This window comes from Nuphar pumila, chromosome 6, assembly GCF_984573655.1.
Source record: "Nuphar pumila chromosome 6, dmNupPumi1.hap1.1, whole genome shotgun sequence".
Lineage (NCBI taxonomy): Eukaryota > Viridiplantae > Streptophyta > Magnoliopsida > Nymphaeales > Nymphaeaceae > Nuphar > Nuphar pumila.
Window position 1 is genome coordinate 91,164,773 of NC_143254.1, and position 19,207 is coordinate 91,183,979.

Below are 19,207 nucleotides of genomic sequence, written 5' to 3' on the forward strand. Positions count from 1 at the left end.
AATGAGCCGAATTCTAAATGTGCCTGGGCCAGGCCAGCCCAGCCCGATGCCTACCCCTAAACACTACTGATTAGCGAGATATAAAAAGGACAAACAGGTGCGGCTAATAAATGGATCGGAATCGAACAAAGAGGACAAACAACATTTCATTTCATTCAGTTTCTTTATATTTTTTGTATGGTTCATCATTTGCTAGTTGCTACGGTGCCGGGTTTGAAGGAATTGCTATCAACTTGAGCAAAACTACTTATTGTGTTACAAAATATAAAGAAGGAAATAAAATAAAAGAAATTACTTTGATGGTCGGGCTGTCAAGATCTGGGTCAGTTTCAGTCAGGACCCATGATCCGTTTTCTCGATATGGAATGGACGAGTGCCGCACAATCAGCAAAGAAATTATGTACAAAACAGAATCTAGATCCAACCAATTTGAGGGAAACACACAATCAATAATAATACTATCTGAAGTTCGCTAGAATGGGTCATATATAGCAAAAGTAACTAAAGATACTGTTATCAAATAGTGCCGCTAATAATGACATTCCTGATATTCGACTCTTAAAACGCTGTTTGTTTACTCTGTAACATGTTTAAAAACACCTTCACTGGAACTAAACATTTACTTAGCAACATCCTATTATCCTTATAGAATAAAGACAACGATTTGATTATACTTCTGTCATTATATAAAAAATAAGGTTTATGGTGGTTTAACTGGGATTTCTATCAACCCAACTGCCACTTAATATATTGAATTAACTTTTTTACCTTTGATATATTTTTTTTTATGATGAGGAACCCCTGACAGAGTGAGGAAAACCCCAGGTGGGGCCCTAGGACCACCCTGCCTAACCTGTCCCACATTTGAAAACTAAGGGCATGTTTGATCGTGTGTCCCTTGCAAATCGCAGGATGCTGCGTGAGTCTGGGCAGACACATGGAACAGTGATTTGCCATTCCAACCTCCCCTTGTTGCTTTGAGAACGAAAACACGGAGAACTCACAGTAAAAAAACATCAGGCCCGAGGGAGGGGTTCTACCCATGACACCCCTCTCTCTGTCTCTCTCTCAGCTTCCTTGCTTGGCTTATTCTGCAAGACTGGGTGTAGACAGATAGCTTCCTCAAGTCTATAGGTTTCTGTATTGTGAGTAAATGTGCTCTCTGCGAGGTGGCCGAGAAATCTGCGTTGCACCTATTCTGAGAATGCCAAGTCTTTCAGAATATCTTTAAGGTTACCTGGAATAAGCCGGTCGTGTGCGTGCGCCAGGAGTCTTTCGATGTAGACCTCTTGTGGGGCCTCAAGCCAGTTCGTAGATGTAAAAGTTGGCGGATCATTTGGAGAACTTGGTTGCTTTCTTTTTGGTGGGCTGTTTGGATGTCGCACAACAATGCTATTTTCAGGCAAAACCCGGTTCAGATCAATAAGTTAGTAAATTATATTATGGCGGATGTATACACCTCGTTATGCATCTATCTTCCTGATCTTCAGCGCCACTTGCCGCTAAGGCCTCCCCCAGATCCGGACTGACTGCTTCTGTTTCTGTTTTGTATTTTGTGCTTTTTTTTTGGCTTATGTGTTCTTTGTCGTTCTGGGTCATGTTTGTTTTGTTTGCCGGTTTCAACGTCTGTTGAACCTGTCGTAATGTTGATATTTCTTAGTTTGACTTTCTCTCTCTCTCCCCTCTGCAGCAACAAGAGGCCGAAGATGACACACTGCTCTCTCTCTCTCTCTCTCTCTTCACCTTCTTATTCTTTCTCTATTTGATTTAATTAGGATTTTTCTTTGATTTGATTAGGGAGTTTTTCCTTGATTTTCTTTGATTAGGGCTTTGATTCATTTTTTTTGAATTAGAGATTTTTATAATCAACTTGATTAAGATTTTTCTTGTATTTGTTTAGGGCTGTTTTTCTTTGATTTTATTTGATTAAGATTTTAATCAAATTTTTTTATTAGAGCTTTTCATATTTAGTTTGATTAAAGTTTTTCTTTGATTTTCTTTGCTTAGGGATTTGAATCAAATATCTTTAATTAGGGTTTTTGATATTTAATTTGATTAAGTCTTTTTCTTTGATTTGATTAGAGTTTTTTCTTTGATTAGGTTTTTTTATTAGGGCCTTTTCTTTGATTTTCTTTAATTAGGACTTTGAATCAAATTTGTTTAATTAGTGTTTCTTAAGTTAATTTGATTAGGGCTATTTTTCTTTGATTTTTTTATTATTGTTTGTTCATCAATTATTTGATTAGTGTTTGAATTAAGGTTTTTTATATTTAATTATATGGGTTATTTATAGTTTCTTTGATTTTATGCTTTATTTTTGTTGTAGTTTAGGATTTTTTTATTTATTTACGAATCATTTTCTCACATTTTTAGGGTTTTAAGATTTATTTATGTTTTTGTATATAAAAAATTGTGAATTCTTATTTTTTTAGATTATCCAAAACTTAAACATTTTTTGTTACTTGTTTCCAAATTGATATCCATATTTGGGATGAAAATCAATAAATTTTTGATGAACTTTTATAATTAGATACAATATGACATTGATTAAAGCATTTATATATCAAAACAATGTCAATTCTTATTTTTTGTCAAATTACCTAAATTTTAAATAAATTTTTTGGTATTTAGATCCAATTCAAGATCCATATCCAGGGTTAAAATCCATAATAATTATATTAAAACACTCATCTGTTGGAGCAGATTGAGTCATACAATCCAAATCGAAGATATTTGACCATTATCCATATGTGACTAAGTTGTCCTCACAACATAAAAATCAAACACTAGATATAAGGAACATAACTTCTGATTCAGTCGAAACAAACACTGGATGTAGTATAGTTGTTACAAAATAGACAAAACATGCATTCTGTCTGTTATGTTCTGATGTTCTATCCAATCTTAGACAAGCGATAATTACCCAAAATTCTAACCCAAAAATATGAGTCAAATATTTTTTTTAAACACAACAAAAATATTCTTTTAGTTTGAGTCAGACAAGTTGGGTGAGTTAAAGATATTTGGAAGAACGAATCACACCATGAAAAAATTAAAATTATTTATTCGATAATTAATTTATTCATGGTAAAATAATCACAGTGGTAAACATTAAAAATAACAACTGTCAACATTATTGAAAAAGATCAGATGGTTTACAGGGCTCCCCGCATCAATCCCGCAACTACTTCGTAGCTTATTCCACACCGACTGTAAAATAGTAATATCAGATAGTCAGACTTTCCCTCGAGTCTTAGTAGAAGGTACTAAACCAATATAGGTAAACTAAAACCAATATATATGAAACATACTTTCATGAATTTAGACACCAATTGTGACAAACATCCATTTTGGATACATATGACATTACAATGGCATAACAAGGCAAAATTTTAGAAACCAATAATAATTCTATGCATGAGCTGATCAATAATGCATACGCTTACCAATATGAAATGATGAATCTTTCATACTCACATAAAAGAGATCTATCCCTAAGATTTTTGCATCCATCTTGGACACCATGATGCATAATTCAATATCATTTCCACTTTCATGCCATGTATGCTCATTGTGCACATTCACATTCATTCATTCATGGGCATCAAATAGTATTCTCATCATGCATCCATACCTTACTACATGCTGCACACACTTTGTTGCACAAACATTTGAAATTTAATAGCAAAGTTCATTAAGTGGCATGTTTCATAAAATTCAACACATGCATTTAAACACTAATCAGTGTACCTATGCATGTTAACATGTCAACACATTGATAAAAACAATATCAGAAACCTTGCTTAACATAATTAACCGATCTCTGAACGGTTAAGATCCGATTAGGTGAAAATCCCCACATGATCGCATGTACTATCAATTAACTCGATGTTATGCTTGTTTAAAACAAAAAATATGCTTTTATACGACACTGCAGAGTATATCCACATGTTAATTTATCATTTCCAACCAAGCATCACCATTGAGAGTTAAACTGCACAACTTGTATGGCCTGCATTTGGTTGAAGATTCGGTTAGGAAAAAATGCAAGACTGCTATTCATATGTGCAACCCTTTAAATCATAATGCATAATTTGCACAAACATGTAATATAATCATTTTCACACGAGAGGTCATCGGCGGTGCTCACTGCATGACTATACTCTAACCGATACACGTGTTGAATAAAGTTGCCAAGGATTTATGAAACCTCTTTTTCTTCTGACACTTGAAAATGGACTGACCCAGTCCCAAATAGGGACTGGTTTGATCTATTTTAGGATCTAAACAGATCTTGATCCATAAACTGATCAGACCCGAATGTCCAAATACCCTTTTTTTGAAACTGCACCGACCCATGCACATCGTTATTATTTTCTTCTTTATTTTCTGTCATGATCTAGCAAGTTTATTGGCATTGATCATACCCAAATTCAAATGAAAATCGTGAATGAGTAATTTAATTAGTTAGGTTAATCACAATGACAATTGAATTGAACTTCAAATTCTGTTTACACTTAAAAGTTCATGAAAAGAAATCATTGATTGGTTGGAAAAAGTGAGCGTTTACTTAACATGATGAATGACCAAAAGAAATATTTGCTCACAATGCCAATGTGTCAAGGTGACAACCAAAATGAACATGTCTAGATGGAGATCAACCTCAAGATTGACTATACATGTTAATTACATAAATTTTCCATATAGTAGCTTGAAGAAAATACCAGTTAAAATTATCTTTTTGAACATCACAATTCACCTAGTGTTAAACGTTGGCTAAAATGTGTTACCTCATTAGCTTTTTCTTTAATTTACCATTTTCATGTAACTATATATATTTTTCCTAATAGGTATATGAAACAACCAACATAATCAGAAATCATCCCATACAACCTATTATTTCAACATGAAACTGTTAAACGTAGTCAGCACATTCATACATATCGATATATATATATATATATATATATATATATATATATATATATATATATATATATATATATATTAATTACAATAGACCTGTAAAAATCATTGGGAACTCATAGCCTGGCAAAGATGCGCCAGCAAGGAAGTACCTTGCTGGTCACCTTCGTTGGGTCAGTGAGCTGGGGGTAGACTGACTCGAGTCAGCTACACCGCAATTGTCTACCCAAATTTTTTTATACAATTCCAAGAAATCAAAATTTTCTAACTCTTGCAAATATTCAAACTAGAATAACTACTTAAATTGGACGCTATAACTCGGGGGCAGGTTATATGTCCCCCCCCCCCCTTCGGAACATTCACTGTAGCTACAGTGCGTGTTCTGGGTCCCGACTAAGCGCCGCGTGGTGTTCAGTTGGGTGTACGGGTGCGCCCCACAACGTTGTACATCCCGCAGGCGGGTGTATGACGCACCTGTACACCCGACTGACTCATGATGCAAAATCCTGAAAATCATACAACCTTTTGTAGTTTGCTTAAAAATATTACCTTCCGCCTTCGGACATGATCCATAGTTGGATCAATGCCACAAATTTATAAGGCCATGTAGTGTCTCTTCTCTTAAGCCTCAAGTGGCAGAGGGATTTGAACCTGAGCTTTCAGCTTAGCACAAGATCCACTTATCACATTGAATACCACCTCGGTGGCTATACCAATGTCGACCTAATTTGCGTCCAGCATAGCCATTTTTTTCCCAATAACGTTGTTCTTTTCTTTTTTCTTTTAATAAGAACAAATTCAATGAAACATGTCAGGCCCAACAAACTTAATGACTGGTCAGCCCTGTTACTACTGGTGGTTCAGAATTTGAACCCCTTCGTAATCAATTTCAAAAACAAAAAGGACTGGGCCAGTTATATATATATAAAAATAAATAAATATATATATATATATATATATATATATATATATATAAATTTCCTGTTGCGACCAATCAGTCTCAATGCTAGCAGAGACTGATCGAACTCCCCGTGATCCGACCAGTACTGATCCATACATGGATCATTGCTTTGTATTGGGCCAGTTTACACACATACCCAACAAGGGTTTATCATGTGAAACAACCCATAATAATTTTTTTCTTTTTAACATTTACAAATCGATGATCAGTCTTGACACAACCAGGACTGATATGAGTTAGTTTAGCACTCATATGCATGACTGATCTGGGTAGGGATCGGTCTATGCATTCATACATCGGTTTTTCATTTTTTTCCCAACCGGTTTGGTGTTTCATGAGTCTGAACCGATATGATTTTGTCATTAATTAAGATCAATATACGAGTTCAAATATGTACGCACCCATGATATGATCACGCATGCAAGTCTTAGCCTACGAGTATGGATTTTGTAAGTGCTGAAAAGCAAAATCGAAACCGTGAACACCAAACGATGAAGGCACGAACTGAACTTTCGCTCCTACAGTGGTTGTTTCTCTTGCCCCACAACACCTTCAACACCCTTGATGGCAGATAATCATAACATCTATCTATATAGCCTAGGAGAAAACATGAGGAAGAGGGAAGAAGGAAGAAAAAGTAAAATGGCAGCCCCATAAAAGAAATGGAGAAATTCTCTAAAAATGTGTGGGAGGAAATTCAAGACTTTCTTTTCTTTTCTTTTTTCTTTTTTTATTTTCAATACTGTCTTTTTAATTTCTTACCTTGTTTTCTTCCAGCCATGCCTACATGGCCAGCTACCTTGACAAAAAAATAGTGTATAAGAAAGGGTTTAATAGCTTACCATAACAAATTTTTTTATTTTCGTTGTTTTATTCTCCATTTTTATTAAGTTCTACCTTAATCAAAAAAAGAGAAAATGTGTTATTTGGAGAATGTCTCCATGTTTTAAATCTGGAATTTTAAATCTCCATTTTGAATACCAAAGTTTGACCTACCTTACCTTTGTTTTTCATTTGACAACGCGTATGGCTACTTGACTTACCTTTTTTTTCTTTTTGCCTTTATTTTCATTAGAGAAAACATGTCTTTTTAAAGGTGGCTAAAGTTTGTCCAAAAAAATAAATGTATAACATAAAACATGTGTGGTGCCATTTCAACTTACTAAAATTCTCCTCCTTAAAAAAAAATTGAGTGTGGTGGGATTTGAACTGAAGACATTTTCCAAAGAAGCAATGAACCCTTCCACAACACTAACTTATTTTTTTTATTATAATTTATGTCCATATACATTTATTTGTATGCATTATGGCTTTCTAATGGATCTAGGATCTTGGTTGGATCACTTAATATTTTGGACCTTTTAAAAATCCAATTAAATCTCTAATTGAACTTCGGATCCATCTGAGATCTAACTCCTCTTACCATATCCCAATCCAAATATTGGATATGTATGAATCCTTATTCGGATTTAAGATTCATTTGGATTAAATTTGTTCTATGTAATAACATATCCATACTAAAGAAATTTTAGTTTTATTTATTTCAATAATTATAAGATTTTTTCAGGTTTTACACAATCAATCAAACACACCCTAAGAACACACCTATGTACTAGCGGGGTTTGAACTGGTGCCTTCATCTCGAGACCTTCACAACGACCCTGCTGGCCACACAAATGACACTGTGGTGGTCCTTGATATGTTCAACTCTCTCTTAGAGATGGTAATGGACCAGGGTAGGGGCGGGGGACAAGGTCTCCACCTCCACCCCATCTCAAAATCCTGCCCTCCATCCCTACCTCTAACCCCACATGGGTTTTGATTTTAACCTTCATTCCCGCCTTCATACCTATTTCATGTCTTCCATCCCAGGTCCAAACGAGGCTAGGCAGGGTGGAGCTCTGTTTTTCCTCTATCTATTGCCATCCCAAAAGAAGGATTGGGGATGACGCAGAGCGGGGCAAGGTGGGGATCGAGATGGGGTAGGGTAGGAGAAAGCCTAAGTCCATCACCGCTTTCATCCCCACACGGGTTTTGATTTTAACCTCTATCCCTGCCTCCATGCCTGTTACATGTCCTCCATCCCAAGTCCAAACAGAGTGGGGCCTCATTTTCTCTGGTCCACTGCCATCCCTACTCTCTCTCTAACAATACGTAGAGCACGGTGGTAGGCGATGGGAAAGAATGTTGAAATTGGTGGCTGTTCAAAAATAAGAGGAAGAAAAAAGTTTGAAAGCTGAAAATATAGAAGGGTAAACTGATGGCAGATCAGGTGCATTGCGATTGCACACTTTTACGGGCTATTGCACCTGACCACACACCATCACAGGATGGTGGGTGATCAAGCACATAGCAAAGTACTAATCCCTTAGGTTCAAATATTGTTATTAAAAGATAAAATTGATAGTGGGTTGGATGGTCTAAGGCATTGGATTTTTTTTTGTAAACTAATCAATAAGAATTTTAGGTGTGTTTTTCAAATTCTAAAAACATAGGTGCTTCATTTTTTGTCATTACCCAATGTTTAGGTGTATTTTTTAAGATTTTCCCTCTCACTCATCTTAAGCATATAACTGAAAATTTAAGAAAACCAACAGATGAACTCAAGTTATCCGACTCTAATCTCGTATAGTTTGTTTCTGTACCTAAATTATGCCACTCTAAATGTCACAAGGGACACACACCCAAAAAACCTTTTGTTGGACCAAGAAAATGAAATCTCAAACCTGTATCCACACAATTTAAGATATATATGATATCACAATGGCATAACAAGGCAAAATTTCAGAAGCCAATAATAATTCAATCAATGAGCTGATCAATAATATATACACTTACCAATATGAAATGATGGATCTTTCATATTCACATAAAAGAAATTTATCTCTAAAATTCATGGATCTATCTTGAACACCCTGATGCATGATTTAATGTCATTGTCACTTTCATGCTATGTATGCTCATTGTGCACATTCACATTCATTCATTCATGGACACCAAAACCTATTCGCATCATGCATCGATACCTTACTACATGCTGCACACACTTTGTTGCATAAACATTTGAAATTTAATAGCAGAGATTATTTAGTGGCATGTTTCATAAAATTCAACACATGCATTTAAACACTTACCTATTCATGTTAACATGTCAACACGTTGATAAAAACAATATCAGAAATCCGTCTTCACATAATTAATCGATCCCTGCTCGGTTAAGGTCCGATTAGGTGGCATATACTATCAATTCACCTGATGTTATGCTCATTTAAAATATAAAATATGCTTTTATACGATACTACAGAGTATATCCACATGTTAATTTATCATTCTCAACCAAGCATCACCATCGAAATTTAAACTGCACATAACTTGTATGGCATGTATTCAGTTGAAGATTCAGTTAGGCAAACATGCAAGACTGCTATTCATATGTGCAACTCGTTAAATCACAACACATAATTTTCACAAACATGTAATAAGATCATTTTTACACAAGAGGTCATCGGCGGTGCTCACTGCATGACTATACTCTAACCGATACAAGTGTCAAATAAAGTTGCCAAGGATTTACGAAACTTTTTTTTTCTGACACTTGAAAATGGACAGACCCAATCCCAAATAGGGACTGGTCTGATCTATTTTAGGATCTAAGCAGGCCTTGATCCATAAATTGATCAGACCTAAATGTCCATATATCCTTTCTTTGAAACAACATTGGCCCACACACATCGTTATTATTTTTTTCTTCTTTATTTTTTGTCATGCTCCAGCAGGTTTATTGGGACTGATCATACCCAAATTGAAATGTAAATCGTGAATGAGTAATCTAATTAGTTAGGTTAACCGAAATGACAATTGAATTGAACTTCAAATTCTGTTAACACTTAAAAGTTCATGAAAATAAATCATTGATTGGTTGGGAAAAGTGAACATTTACTTAACGCTTAACATGATGAACGAAGGAAACCGAAAGAAATATTTGCTCACAATGCCAATGTGTCATGGTGACAACCAAAATGAACATGTCTAGATGGAGATCAACCTCAAGATTGACTACATGTTGATCACATAAATTTTCCATATAGCAGCTTGAAGAAAATACCAGTTAAAATTTTCTTTTTGAACATCACAATTCACCTAGTGATAAACGTTGGCTAAAATGTGTTACCTCATTAGTTTTTTCTTTAATTTACCACTTCAATGTTATATATATTTTTTCCTAATAGGCATATGAAACAACCAACATAATGAGAAATCATCCCATACAACGTATCATTTCAACATGAAATTGTTAAACGTTGTCAGCACACACACACACATATATATACTAGTTGCAATAGACCTGCAAAAATCATTGGGAACTTGTTGCCTGGCCAAGGTGCATCAACAAGGAAGTACCTTGTTGGTCACCTTCGTTGGGTCAGTGAGCGGGGTTTCATGTCCTCCATCCCCAGTCCAAACAGGGCGGGGTTTCATACTCTCTCTCTCTCTCTAACAATATGTAGAGCCTGGTGGTAGGCGATGGGAAAGAATGTTGAAATTGGTGGCCGTTCAAAAAGAAGAGGAAGAGATGGCAGATCAGGTGCATTGCGATTGCACACTTTTATGGGCTATTGCACCTGACCACACACCATCTCAGGATGGTGGGTGATCAGGCACGCAGCATAGTACTAATCCCTCAGGTACAAATATTATTATTAAAAGGTAAAATTGATAGTGGGTTGGCATTGATTTCTTTTTTGTAAACTAATTAATAAGAATTTTAGGTGTTTTTCAAATTCTAAAAACAGAGGTGCCTCATTTTTTTTGTCATTACCCAACGTTTAGGTGCATTTTTTAATATTTTCCCTCTCACTCATCTTAAGATTATAACTGAAAATTTAAGAAAACCACCAGATGAACTCAACTTATCTGACTCTAGTCTCGTACAACTTGTTTTTGTACCTAAACTATGCCACTCTAAATGTCACCAAGGACACATCCAAAAAAACCTTTTGTTGGACCAAGAAAATGAAATCTCAAACCTGTATCCATACAATTTAGGGAGCTTATATTCACTAAAAATAAATATAAAATGCTTGGGTCAAGCGGGTCAGCTCGAATGTCCAAGAAAAATCAAAACCCTAACTGAACCTATATATTACTCGGGTTGGGTTGGGATTCACTAGAATTATATATATATATATATATATATATATATATATATATATATATATATATATATATATATATATATATAGAGAGAGAGAGAGAGAGAGAGAGAGAGAGAGAGATGCATAGTTGCTCACTCTTTAAGTGCTCAAACTGAGGTAATTAGTGTTGAGCATCTATCGCGCGGTGTGATGGATGCTCAACATCTTTTTTGCACAAAAAGACTTTTAATGGCACTAAAATAATGCCACTAAAAGTTTAAAAGTGTTCGCTTAGACTTTTAGTGGCTATTTTAGCACCAGTAAAAGTCTTTTTTGCATAAAAAAGACACTATTGTGCGATGAACGCTCAACGTGAGTGACTTTCATTTGAGCAACTAACGAATGAGCAACTACCAATTTTTGTATATATACATATATGAGCAATTGCAGAGGGTTTGAAGAAAATGAAATCAAGAAGGGCAGCTGGCCCAGATGGTATACCTATCGAGGCTTGTAAATGCTTGGGAGAAAAAGGTTTAGAATGGTTGACAAATCTTTTTAACAAGATTTGGTGGACAAATAAGATGCCTAATGAGTGGAGGAAGAGTACTTTGGTGCCTCTATATAAGAATAAGGGTGATATACAAGATTTCACAAACTATCATGGTATAAAACTCATGAGTCATACTATGAAACTTTGGGAGAGGGTGATTGAGTCTAGGTTGAGAAAGGTTGTCATGATATCGGAGAATCAATTTGGTTTTATGCCTATAAGATCAACTATGGAAGCTATACATAATCTTAGACAATTTATAGAGAGAAATAGAGAGAGGAACAAAGATTTGCATATGGTTTTTATTGATTTGGAGAAGGCATACGATAGAGTACCTAGGGACGTTCTCTGGTAGACAATGATGAAGAAAGGTGTTTCTCTCAATGTCCGTACTTGTGGAGGGGTGACAACCAATTTTCCTATAACGTTTGGGTTACATCAAGGATCTGCTTTAAGCCCTTTCCTATTTGCTATAGTGATGGATGAGCTTACGAGATCAATTCAAGAAAATATGTCGTGGTGTATGTTGTTTGCTGATGATATTGTTTTGATTGATGAGTCTAGAGCTGGGGTTAATGCTAAGATACTCGGGTTGGGTTGGGATTCACTATATATATATATATATATATATATATATATATATATATATATATATATATATATATATATATATATAGGGGTGGCAATTTCTGACACGACCCACCAACCCGCCTCTTAGGCGGGTTCGGGTTGGGCTTAAGCCAACCCGTTTAATAAACGGGTCGACCCGCGTAACCCATTTATTAAACAGGTCGGGTTCGAGTTGGGGGTATGCCAACCCGCCAACCCGGCTGACCCGTTTAATAAACGGGTTAGGCGGGTGGGTCAACCCGCCAACCCGTCTGCCAACCCGCCAACCCGACCCGCCAACCCGACCCGTCAACCTGACCCACCAACTTGACTACCTGCCAACCCGATCCGTCAACCCGCCAACCCGACCCGCGAACCTGAAAACCCGTTTACCCGACCCAACCCATTTATTAAATGGGTTGGCGGGTCGTGTCGGGTTACCCGTTTATTAAACGGGTGGGGTTCGTGTTTGCCACAGCTGACCCGTTTAATAAACGGTTCGGGTTCGGGTTGAGGTATGCTGACCCGCCAACCCGACCCGATTGCCACCCCTATATATATATATATATATATATATATATATATATATATATATATAGGTACCATTTCTATATAATGGATGTTTGGCTCTGCATGGCTCATATAATATCATTAACTAACAACAAATATACCAACGGGGGCTGTCAGAGCACGTCTCCTTGTGGTGGGACGTTGCAGTTTCAAAATTGTAGCAAAACTAAAGTTGCAAGAATTATATTGCAATTTATTAGATCTTTAAACCAAATTAGTAGATCTTTATGCCATATATTATGTAGAAGAAAATTGTAGCAAAACTTAGCTTGAAGGTTTTGCCCAACCTTTGTCCACCTATATATATATATATATATATATATATATATATATAAAGAGAGAGAGAGAGTATATGAGTAAACATTGGCTACTAATGAGTAGAAATCACTTTTTTCTAAAACATTTTTTATTTTTTTGTAGATTAAATGTTAGAGATGTGATCTACATGGTTTGTTTAGTAGAAAACTCATGATACATCTAACTTGGCACGCCTGCTTCAAAGATTTGACTAGTCCACTATCAAAAACAAGGTGGACATGCATGGTGTGGGACGTTGTGTGTGTGCATGTACGCGCGCATGTGTGTGTGCACGCGCACGTCTAAGCTAGACAAGAATCAGGCCAAAGTTTTTTCTGCTGCTGCATCCATTTCATGCTCAAAGTTGATTTTAACGTGCTAAGTTTAGGAATGAGAGACATGGGCATTGGATTAAAGGTGAAAATGGATCTGATTTGATTGGATTCTGACTCAAGTTCAACACAGCATTTCGAATACGGATCATTTATAAAGTTCTGCCGTTTATTTTGAATGAGCTTAAGCTTATATATGAAATGAGTGCACTGGTCATGTGCACCTGCCTTTGACAAGGTGGACAACGCCTCTCTCATAAAATATGATCTTATAAGTAGTGCCAACGGATCGGGTTTGGTTCGGACCCATGTATTACCCGACCGACCCCGATTTTTGGGTATGGTCTCTGGTTAAGACCCAGGTCTAATCGGACTTATCATAAGAGAAACCATACCCGGACCCGATAAGAAATACATGAACCAGACCCGGGCCATACCTGGTAAAACCATATTTTTTATCATTGTTACATTGAAAAATTACAGGTCTTAATTAGTGGGAAATCGGATCGGGTCCGGGTCTGATACAAAATTTCACAAACTATACCCAGGTCCATGTATTAATCAGACCTCCGAGTATGGACCCAGGTCTTCTTAATTATCACCATACCCAGACCCTATAGTGTTTGGTTCGGGTTGGGTCTGGGTAAACCCGATCCGTTGATAGCCCTAATGTAGATGTATTCAACGTGGCATTTTCCTTGGATCATGTTTTTTCAAAGTAAAACCGAATCTTTTGAATCTCTCTTTTACTAAGCAGACCATATATATATATATATATATCACACATATTGCGCTTTTTTTTACCATCCTTACATTTAATTGGATGGTTCAATTGGTGGGCGCACAATAACATCATCAACAATTTCCTTTTTTCACTAAACAAGCCATATATTTCCCAAGTTTTACTAACTAATCAGTTGATTGAACAAAGTCTAACATGGGTGCTCACAGGGGCCTCTACCAACACACACAACAATTTTCAAATTAGTCGGCGAGTGGCAGCGGGCTTGGGGAGAAGGATGGTGTGCAGGTAGGTAAAATACAGCAGAAAATATTTGAATATTTGTGAATATGATTAAAACCACTGTAAAATACAGCAGAAAAATATTTGAATATTTGTGAATATGATTAAAACCACTGTAAAATACAGCAGAAAAATAGAAGATTGTAAATCGCTAGACCAATCCAAATTGTGACCAAGTTCCATCATCTTTATTTGAAGCCCATGCTTGAAACATAGGGCAGATATCGTGTTGGCTGGGCCTCGATCTCACTGGCCTGTCAAAAACCTAGCTAGCTGCCACGGACAAGGATGTCATGTTACCTAAGGAGGCCTTTGATTCGCAGAGGGGGGAGGACAAGGATGGTGTGTCCCTGTCCATGGCCAGCATGGAACACGGACAGATTTTTTTTTTTGGTTTTGTTTTTTCAAAAGATGTCCAAGATCAGTCCCATTAAAAGTTTCAGGCCTTGGGCAACCAGATTAAACCATACTGACAGACATCGATAATAATCTTAAAAAGTTGTGTTAAAATGGTGATATATATATTTTTCAAGGTTGGCAGCATACCAAAAAAGTGAAACTTCCAAATTATTGTTCTTTTAAGATGTTATTAACACGATAAAAACACTTTAAACAGCAGAGTTTGTATATCGTTTTTTTGTGTGTATCTTTACATGTATTTTATATTTTTAAGAAATATCATTATTTTTTGGATATTATTCAGAGAAAGACTAGATTTTTCCTCGCCAATATTCCCTCGAGACTGAGACTTACGAGTCAATCACAAAAAATATGCAACAAGGGCCAAATTTCCTCTTGTTTAATTGTCAAAAACCGGCCACATATATATTCAAAGTCAAAATTTTGAGTCAAAAACAAAAATTTGCCATAGCCTACATCTTCAAAGATTAATTCCAGTAGATGGTTAGGTTGGGTTTGATTTAGTGGGCAAACACCACCAAGGCACACCTAGGGGTGTCAACGGGTCAGGTTGGGTTCGGACCCAGGTGGAACCAGACTTGGATAAGATTTTCAGGTATGGTATCAGTTCCAGACCCAGGTCTAATCCGGTTTACTATAAGAGAAACCATACCCGGTAAAGTAATATACTTTTTTTTATCATTTTTACATTGAAAAATTGTGGGTCTTAATCGAAACTCAGGTAGGGCCTGGGTCTCAGGTATAAAATTTCACAAAGTATACCCGGGTCCATGTATTAATCAGACTTTCGGGTCTGGACCCAGGTCTTAATCGGGTCTTCTTATTTGTCACCATACCCAGACCCTATATAGGGTTTGGTCCGGGTAAACCCCACCCGTTGACACCCCTAGACACACCAGCTGGTGTTTGTCCAGGACCTGCGCTCACAGGTCCATCACACCCTTTTAATTTTTGAAGGGAAGGAAACAAAGCAGTCCCGCCTTGGTTCCCATGCTTTGTATCAATCAAACGCGGGACAGCACACGGGTAGAGACCAGTCAGTCCCTGTTCCGGTGCGTCAAATGCGCCCTTCATGTCAAGATAAATAAGCCAAAGCTTTCCGAATTAGAGCAATTATACCGATTTAGGAGAGCAATACTTTGGCGATGTAAAATCCGCATGAATAAGTAGATAAAATTGATGGAAAAAGAAAGCTTTCTACTTCAGCTTATTCCACAATATCATGATTAATTTTCTGCTTATTTGTAATTATGTGGATAAAATTAGGGGTGTCAATGGGCAGTGTTTGACCTGGACCCGACCCATACCAAACCCTATAGGGTCAGGATTTGGTGATAAATAAGAAGGTTCGATTAGAATTTGGGTCGTACCCAAAGGGTCCAATGTAGCTGGGTATGGCTTGTTAAATTTCATATCAGACCCGAAACCAACCTGAGTTCCTAGAATGTTCCACTAATTTTCAATGTAAAAAGGATAGTTTTTTTTTTTACCAGGTATGGTTTGGGTTTGGTTCATGTAATCTTTATAGGATCCGGGTATGGTTTCTCTTTTGGTGCGGGAACGGGGAGGAGCCGGTGGAGATGAAGGAGCGGCTGGGCTTCATGGTCCTGAACGTGGTGCTGAGGAAGTTGGTCGGAAAACGGTACTTCACCGAAGAGGGCGCCGGAGAAGACGAGGAGGTGAAGGAGCTGAACAAGTTGGTGGAGGAGATACCTGCCGTCTTCGGCATATTTTCGGCGTCGGACGCGTTTCCTTGGCTGGAGCGGTTCGATGTGGGTGGTGACCTGAAGGCCATGAAGAGGGTGCACAACAGGATAGACAAGATCACCAGCAGTTGGTTGGATGAGCACCACCGGAGGAGGGATTCCGGCAACGTCAGTAATGACTTCATAGATGTGCTTATCACCCAAGTTGAGGAAAATAGGCAGCGCTTGTCTGCTTACAAACCTGATACCATAGTCAAAACCGTAGTCATGGTGAGTACTAACTCATAAACTTTTTTGGATCCGACTCTCCATGGATTGATCCCTACTAAGTCGGATCTGGTTCTGATCCAGATTCAAAACAGATCCACATTGAACATTACAGATTCGGATTTGGATCTAACAAGATTCATTCCCATATCCGGGCTTTATATTATTTGTACCATTTCACCCACTTGGATCAAGGGCTCAAAAATTGGTATACATATATTTAGTATTGAATACATTAAGGCTTTCCTTGCAGAACATGATAGTAGCAGGGACTAGCACCACGTCAGACACAATGGTGTGGGCCCTCTCTCTTTTACTGAACAACCGCCACGAACTGAAGAAGGTGCAGGAAGAGTTGGACATCCACGTAGGCAGGGAGAGACACGTGGAGGAATCAGACATCAACAAACTGCCATACTTGCAAGCTGTAGTCAAGGAGACCATGCGCCTTTGCCCAGCGGTCCCACTGCTGCTCCCACACGAGTCGATGGAGCCAGTCAACGTTGCTGGCTATGACATACCAGCAGGGACAACCCTCTTTGTGAACGTGTGGAAGATGCAGAGAGACCCAAGAGTGTGGTCCGACCCAGATGAGTTCAAGCCAGATAGGTTCTTGACGACCCACAAGGACGTCAATGTTTATGGTCAGAACTTCGAGTACATTCCCTTTGGGTCTGGTCGAAGATCGTGCCCGGGGTTGATGATGGCCGTCCAAGTCGCTCACCTGACGTTGGCACGCCTGCTTCATGGGTTCGAGTGGCGCACGCCCATGGATGGGCCGGTCGACATGACCGAGGGCAATGGCTTAGCCATGGCGAAAGCTACGCCACTTCATGTCTTGCTGAAACCACGTCTCCCTCCCCATCTCTACGAATGATGAGATACGTAGCTTGTGTTTTTTTATCTTTGTCTATGAATGTATTTCCAAAGCTTGTGATAACTTTGGATTTTAAAAGTTTTAAGAGCATAAATAACCTACTTTCCTATTTGAATTAGATGATAAAAATGAGTGCATTGTGTGTGTATGTAAGCGGGTGCATGCATGAATGCACATATTCATGTGTGTGTTTGCTTGTTTTTTTCATGCTGGACACAAGACGAGCCACTCATGGCTCGCTCAGCTTAGTTTGGGCTCGCAAAGAGCTCGTTTGAACACCTAAAATAGGTTGGGCAAGCTGGACATGAATGATAGGTACTTGGCTCAGCTCGACTTGTATAAGCTCATCTGGTAGTTATAAGGAAACAATGATTCTCTCTTGTTAAAACAACCTATATCCTCTACACTTAACCAACATTTGGTAGATTATCCAACCCAGAACCTTCTTAGTTATTTTTAGGGGTTCGGTCCGTTAGCACATATCTGTTTAGTTATTCAGATAGTGACTTGCATTTTCTTTTTACTATGCATCACACACCTCATGTGGATCTAGCTTTATGCAGAGTAGAACACATTATGAGTAGGGGTGGCAAAACCTGACACAACCCGCCAACCCGACCAGCCAACCCGCCTCTTAGGCGGGTTCGGGTTGGGCAAAAATGAACCCGTTTAATAAACGGGTTGACCCACCTAACCCGTTTATTAAATGGGTCGGGTTCGTGTTAGGGGTATGCCAACCCACCAACCTGGCTGACCCGTTTAATAAACGGGTTAGGCGGGCGGGTCAACCCACCAACCCATCCGCCAACCCAACCCACCAACCTGACCCGCTAACCTGCCAACCTGTTTACCCGAACCAACCAGTTTATTAAGCGGGTTGTGTCGGGTTACCCGTTTAATAAATGGATCGGGTTCGGGTTGAGGTATGCTGACCCACCAACCCGCCAACCCGACCCGATTGCCACCCCTGATTACGAGAGATGTGGAAGGGGGCTGGTTGCTCCGTTATATGCATGCTAATGGGGCAAGTGTGTTTCTCATTGTGGTTCACCTTCATCTTTTTCGTGGTCTATATCATGTGAGTTACAAAAAACTCATTTTATATTCATGCCCCACATCTTGTGCTCAAAGTGTTCATCCATGCAATGACAGCCAAATTTCCTCTTAGCAACTAATCGTGAAACTTCTACAAAAGCACGTCGGGTTTAGTCGTAAAAAGATCAGCAGCATATTTGAAGTCAAAAATTTCACTAACCATGGCAAATACAAATCGACTAAATCAATGTCATTCTTTTAATTTGACAATAGCTTATGCTTTTAATGATTAATTCTGCTAAAAATGTTAATGTCAAGATACATAAACCAAAATGTTCTAACTTAGTACAACTATGAGAATGAAGGAGAGAAACATTTTAAGAATAAACAGAATCATGAAGGACTCTCTCTCTCTCTCTTTAGTCTTTAGGCTGGTTAGTACGTGAGAAGAATCAGGGTTTGAAGGGGTGGATGCTCAGGCCTTCTTTGTTGGAG

General features: G+C 38.0%; 1 pseudogene; it reads left to right on the top strand.

Annotated features, from left to right (window-relative positions):
* The first annotated feature begins 14,402 nt into the window (after nucleotides 1-14,402).
* LOC149835129 (cytochrome P450 82C3 pseudogene) lies at nucleotides 14,403-17,792 on the top strand (annotated as a pseudogene).
* The last annotated feature ends 1,415 nt before the right edge of the window (nucleotides 17,793-19,207 follow it).